The following is a 7,293-nucleotide window of genomic DNA, read 5'->3' as shown; positions in this document are numbered from 1 at the left end:
GTGGGCTGGTAGGAACGAACAAATACGATACGAAGGAAGAGTTTGAGGCCTAGTTCTAGGCTTTAGGCCTAGCTGTAGGCTTTAGGCCGCTGTGAGTTAATTTTTAATTAAAATGTTTTAATTATTAATGCGAAAGCTTTAAATTTAAATGTTTCTATTTAAAAACATCAGGGAATGTAACATTGTTAAACATTAACTCCCTTTCACACACGCGAGGGTACGATACGAAGGGAGAGTTTGAGGCCTAGTTCTAGGCTTTAGGCCTAGCTGTAGGCTTTAGGCCGCTGTGAGTTAATTTTTAATTTAAATGTTTTAATAAAAAACTATCTCAAGGAATTATAAGGGAATGTTACACTTGTTAGCCAGGAAAGCCTCACTGAGTTTAAAGGTTTTTGTAGGGTCCTGCCAAGTGTTTGCAGTAGGGGGCAATGTTGCTACACCTAATCGGACGATACGAAGGGAGAGTTTGAGGCCTAGTTCTAGGCTTTAGGCCTAGCTGTAGACTTTAGGCCGCTGTGAGTTAATTTTTTATTTAAATGTTTTAATTATTAATGTAAACGCTTTAAATGTAAATGTTTCTATTTAAAAAAAAACATCAGGGAATGTAACATTGTAAAACATTAACTCCCTTTCACACACGCGGGGGTACGATGCGAAGGGAGAGTTTGAGGCCTAGTTCTAGGCTTTAGGCCTAGCTGTAGGCTTTAGGCCGCTGTGAGTTAATTTTAATTTAAATGTTTTAATTAAAAGCTATCTCAGGGAATTATAAGGGAATGTTACACTTGTTTAGCCAGGAAAGCATCACTGAGTCTAAAGGTTTTTGTAGGGTCCTGCCAAGTGTTTGCAGTAGGGGGCGATGTTGCTACACGGACGGACAGACGGACTGACGATATAATCTATTGTAGGCTGGTTCACTTCGTTCCTACCAGTATAAAGCAGATCTATAGCAGTTACTGACAGTGCCTGGCGTGGGTTACTGTGTCCGTTGTCGAGAGGGGAAGACAACCCATGTATATGTGTAATAAAGGATTTTCACAGTGTCGATCTCCGTTGTCCTTTATTTGGGTTCGTGTAAATCTCGCTCCCACGGTGTCCTCGCTCAGGCCCGTGTCTCATCCGTCGAGCACCCCACAGCCACACTGCTGCTCCGCTCTGCAGCCACCGCTGCCCCGCTCTGCAGCCGCACATCTGCACCACTCTGCAGCCACCCCGCTGCTCCCGGCTAGCCTCACACTCTCCGCTAGCCCCTCTCTGCCCCCGGACACCGATGGTCGACGGTGCCGTGGTCTCCCAACACGTGGCGATCGCGCCACTCTCCCAGTACTGCCCAGCGTGGCCTCCTCCCGTTTCCACTCCGTCTCCACTCCCCGATCCCTTCCGGTTCTCTCCCTAAATCCTCTCCCCCACGTGACCCTAATTCCTCCCTCTCCTCACGTGACCCAGACTCCGCCTCCCTCAATCCTTGCTCGTATTACACGACCCCCCCCCCCCTTGATGAAAAACCCAGCCATTCCCGGCTGCAACAGAACAAAATAATGCGAGCAACATTCAACCATCGGGCATCACTGGACAAGGGAGATTATAACAAGACGATAACAAAGAACAACAAGACCAAGAACAACAATCAACGAAAGGAAAGAGATTTGGAACGCGTGCGGGTCGCCGGCCCGTCCCGAACGGGCGGTGGCCCCCCCACAGACCGAGAACGCGACGGGGTTTTAAGAGCGACGGGATCAGAACCGCCCGCCGCCGGTGGAGGCCCGTCAATGCCAAGGTCCCGTTTCCCAGAGAGACCCGAGGCCGGGGTCTCCCGCAACCGTGTCTGTGGTGGGGTTGGAGGGTCAGCGGGGTCAAGTGTCCCCGTCGCCGTGCTAGTCCCACCCAGAGCAGGATTGCTTTATCCGCCTGTGTCACGGCCGGTTCGTCTGTAGAAGGCACGACAGGCGTGCTTGCAGGGTCAACAGGCAAAGGCAGAGGTGCGTCGGATGCAACAGACACTGGCAAGGCAACATCAGGAGATGACGCATCCGTCAGCGGGGCCACGTAGGGTTTCAACCGAGATGTATGGACGTACCAGCGCCGCGATCCGAACCCAACACGCGCGGACTGCGGGTTAGGAACCTCAATAAGCTTAACCGGCCCCTGCCATGGTTTGTGCAGCTTAGGGGAGGTCCCCGCCCGCACCTGCGGGCAGTGCAGCCAGGCCATGTCCCCCGCTCACCAGGGGCATTTCCCATTCGAGCGCCGGGCGCAACGTTCGTTCCGTGCCTGGGTCTTGGCAGTAGCCAATCGGGCCCCCTCCCGTGCCTCGGTGACGCATCGAACAGTGTCCTGAATGTAGTCGGGGAGAGGCTTAACAAGACCCTTCGCCCCCGTACCCAGCTGTACGTCCACCGGCGGCACATTCTCGCGGCCGTACATTAGAAAAAAATGGAGAATACCCTGTCGACGCATGAGGCGTCATCCGGTACGCGGAGAGTACCCCAGGGATATACAAATCTCAATCAGCTTGTTTCTCGTTAACCGTGTGACATAGCATGGCCGACAGCATCCGATTAAGCCGTTCCACCATGCCATCCGTCTGCGGGTGGTAGGGAGACGTACGAACCTTCTTGGTTCCCAGAGCAGCACACACCTCAGCCAACAATTTAGAAGAAAAATTTCGCCCTTGATCCGTGAGCAACTTTTCCGGTGCCCCTTTGTCCATTACATATCCAAACAGGAAGGCGTCCGTGATAGACGCCGCCGACTGGTCGGGTAAGGGCCAAGCCATCGGCCAGCGGGAAAGATATTGCACCCCGACCAGCAAAAATATATTGCCCCTAGCGGATGGCGGGAAGGGTCCTAAAATATCCAACGCCACCAACTCGTTAATCTGAGACACCTGTATGGACTGCACTGGCGGCACATATGGGTGTTTAGGCGGCTTCCACCGGGCACACTCGGGACACGCCCGAATGTGTCCGACGACATCCGTCGTCATGCCATGCCAGAAGTAGTCTCGCTGCAACGTCAACAAGGTCTTCTGCACCCCGAAATGTAATAGAGTGTCGGATTACAGAGTCCGAACCAATTCGTACCGTAACGACGACGGTACAACCAGACGCCAGCGATCGTGCAACCCCTCCCTCCACATCAGCAACCCATCCCGGAGAGCGGCTCCCGGCGTCCCACCGGACAGCAGTCCACCCGTACCCTTCGCAGCCCGACTCCGCAAGGCCCCCAGCGAGTCATCAAGCAATTGCTCGCGAATCCATACCGAGCGCGGCAGGTTCAGAACCCCATCGGCCAGTCCTGGGCACACGGGAGCCTCAGGCCCCTCGACAGCTGACATGACAAGCCGAGGGGGTTGCAGAACCGGCGTACACCTATTTGTAACCGAAGCGCAAGCGCAAGGGGACCCCTGCGGCAATCTGGAGAGCGCGTCGGCGTTTGCGTGATGCGACCCCTTCCGATACTGAATTTCGAAGGAAAATTCCTGCAGGGTTTCCAACCATCGTGCCAGTTGGCCAGATGGTTGGTCAACTCTCAGGGCATATTGCAAAGCCGCATGGTTCGTGCACACAAACGAACGGCCGTATAGATACGGCCGATATTGGCGGAGAATGTAGACAATAGCCAGTAGTTCGCGGCGAGTAACACAGTAGCGGGTCTCTGCCGGAGACAGCACGCGGCTACCGTAGGCTACCACGCGTTCCACGCCGCCCTTGGACTGTGACAGAACGGCCCCGATCCCAGTGTCACTAGCGTCCGTGTCCAGAATAAAAGGGCAATCAAAATCCGGATAGTCTAATGTCGGCGCCGTCGCCAAACGATTGCGTAGGCCTTAAAACGCCGCTTCCTCCGGCGGGCCCCAACTGAACCTCCGGCCCTTCCCCGTAAGGAGGTGCAGCGATAATATGAAGCGAACCCAAGGAAGCGACGTACATCTCCTACTGAGGCCGGGGTTGGCCAGTTGCGAACGCATGCCGTCTTCTCTGGGTCCGTGGCCACCCCGTCCGCACTGACTATGTGTCCCAAATAGCGCACGGATCATTGCAGTAGGTGACACTTTTTGGGTTTAAATTTCAAATTGGCGGAGCGCATCCTAGCAAACACCGCTTCCAATCTCTGTAGATGTTCATCAAACATGCGGCTAAAGACGATAACATCGTCTAAATATATCAAACATGTTTCCCACTGCAGACCCGTTAACACCAGCTCCATCAACCGCTGAAAAGTGGCAGGGGCAGCATTCAAGCCCATAGGAAGACAATTAAACTGAAAAAAGCCCTGCGGCGTACGGAAAGCCGTCTTTTCCCTCGAGGACTCATCCAGGGGAAGCTGCCAGAATCCCGAGGAGAGATCAAGCGTAGAAAAAAATTTCGCCCCGGACAAGGCATCGAGGGAATCATCCATACGCGGCAGGGGGTATGCGTCTGCTATGGACACTTTGTTTAATTTGCGAAAATCGACACAAAACCGCAATTTCCCATTCTTTTCTTCACAAGGACCACCAGCGCACCCCACGGACTGTTAGACGGGGAAATTATGTCAGCAGCCAGCATGTCCTCCACTGTGTCGCGAACATGATCCCGCTCCGTCGGCTCAACCGATGCGGGTTCATCTGAATCGGAGCGGCATCCCCCATATCAATGTGGTGGGAAAGCAAGGAGGTGCGTCCCAAGTCAAAATCATCCGAGCTGAAAACGTCGGAATAGGTTAGCAACAGCGCGCGAAGCGCGGACCGTTGTTCCCCAGTCAGGGATGAATTTCCCCTCACAACTCGGCAACCCAGCGATCATCCTGCCCCGTGGGGCCCGAAACCCCATCTACCAGGTCCCGGCGGCCCCGGTCGTCATGGGCCGTGAAAGCAGTCATGGCGTGAGCCAAAACCGTTCTGGCCGGTACGCTAACATTATCCGCACTCCCATTCAGCACATGTAAAAACGGAGGCTGACCCAGCCGGACAATCATCTGTGCCCCGACCAGCGCCGAGCCGCCCGTTATAGCCGTGGACGGCGATAACAAAACACCCGCCGCTCCCTCAACGCCAGGCACTGGTTTCCGATACCTCAACGGAATAAGCATCTGCGAACCAGGTGGAATATCAACAGATACCTCGGACAGCGCCTGCACCTGGCAGACAGGGGCAGACTGGCCCCAGGGCGATGGCAAGAACGAAATTTCCGACCCCCGGCAATTCAATGCAATTTTGATTCACCCTTATTTGAATGGGCATTTTTGCCAGGAAATCAGTCCCCAACAAAAAGTGCGTTTTTTTGTTTGTTTTACGCCCGTTACAATCACAAGGCAATGTTGGATCACAATACTCTGGTTAACACAACCGTGATTCGTTCCTCATTCATGTATAAACTGTCTGCGAGAGATCCCGGACGATCCCCCATTATGTTGTATATGTCGGGTTATGAAATTTTGAGTAAAACAATAAAAATACATTTAAAAAATGTAAATTCAAAAATTACGTAAATCGCGGAAATGATGCTAATATATACTATGTGCGTAAATCATGATAATCATGGAGATACTCATGTAAATTTCTATTTATTAAACGGTAAGTAATATAACACTGTACATGAGGTGGTGACCACCTTCCTCAACTCACTAACACTCTGGAACACGACACAGACTGGACCAGGCAGGCAATGGCCTGCCTGGCCCAGGACGACGACCCGGGACTTGAGGACCAATGATGTCGTCTTCACTTCGGAGTACAACCATCTCGCTTTGCGTTCACACCACGCTTATATCTGCTCTCTGGCGTGGCCGGCTCCGCCCAGGCGTGGCTGGCTCTGTCCAGGCCACGCCTCCCTTCCCAGGCCACGCCTCCCTTCCCCCACCTCTGGGAAGGTCCGGGTCCCTCCACCACGTGACCCCCCAGGCACCCCCTTGGGGCCCCCAGCCCTCGTACGGGCCGACACAGTAGTGACCGTTCTACGTCACTACATCACCCCCCCCCCTGTATAAAACACACAGCCATACCCAGCTGTAACACAACTGTGAAACATCGATAAAGTGTGCCTCCGAACCAGCAACATCAATAATTGACCGGCGACCGATAAGAAATACAATCACGTTATATATACAGAATCGACGAGGGTAAAAGGAAGGGAAGCGCATAGAAAATGGGGAATTAACACAACAAATATACATGAAAACTGGCTAACCCACTTACGCTCCAGCACAGCCTCCCCGTAGAATTACGCATGCACCGACATGTGACTGTGGCCATTAGAACGACGGCGTAGGCAATGAGCAAGGCGTCTGAGAGCCATGTAGAGCAGCCAGTCTTCCACGACTCCATGTGGCCGGGCCCCCCAGGGAGTGCACACACCCCCCCTGGAGGACCTGGGGAGCCAGAAGCGGCCCAAAGGGCACGGCCCCTCCCCAGGAGTCAAGAACAGGAGGAGCAGGAGTAGCTGACGCATGCTCCACTCCCTCCCCCCCAGTCCATAGCCAGTCGGCATAACCGGCGACTCCAAGGTGCCAGGTAGATACTGCCTCCTGTGACGAGAAACAAACCCTCCTGAGGCATCACTCAACGAACACTCGCCTCCGCTCTTCGGACATGACAGTCACCCGTTAGCACCCCCCGTGGCGTCTCGATCCTAAAACCGTGCACGTCGGCCATATCGGGGGGAATTTCCATGCTACCACCCCACCGCTTTTCCGACGCGGCGTCACAACCAGTAGCACGCGTCGGCCATATCGGGGGGGGGGGGAATTTCCATCTTACCACCCCACCGCCTTTCCGACGCGGCGTCACAACCAGTAGCACGCGTCGGCCATATTGGGGGGGGAATTTCCATGTTACCACCCCACCGCCTTTCCGACGCGGCGTCACAACCAGTAGCACGCGTCGGCCATGTCGGGGGATTTTAACCCAGTCTCTCTCCAAGACTCGTATCGCAGCATATAGCTGTACTGACCGAGCTGAGGCGACCCATCGTTCACTCACTGCACAACATGCACCCTAACAACTGAAGGGATACAGTTCAACGTAACAGGACAACTCCACCTGAATACTACGAATCTCCAGCCCACTGTTTCAACGCGCCCCGGGAGGGTCTCAACCTCCGAGCCGTCAGGTCAAGCTGTCAGCCATAGCATGACGGGACCACACTCTCTGAGCCATGTGAGCGCACAGCCCACTAGGCTAGACAAGCCACAGAGTGTCTCGATCTCCGGGCTGTCAGGGCGAGCCTACAGCTCCAGACGCACCACGGAGGGTGTAAACCTCCGGGCCATCAGGTCAAGCCGTCTGCCATTACATGACGGGACCACACTCTCCGA

This window comes from Callorhinchus milii, unplaced genomic scaffold (genome assembly GCF_018977255.1).
Source record: "Callorhinchus milii isolate IMCB2004 unplaced genomic scaffold, IMCB_Cmil_1.0 Scaffold399, whole genome shotgun sequence".
NCBI classification, from domain to species: domain Eukaryota; kingdom Metazoa; phylum Chordata; class Chondrichthyes; order Chimaeriformes; family Callorhinchidae; genus Callorhinchus; species Callorhinchus milii.
Note: the sequence above shows the minus strand (reverse complement) of the source record.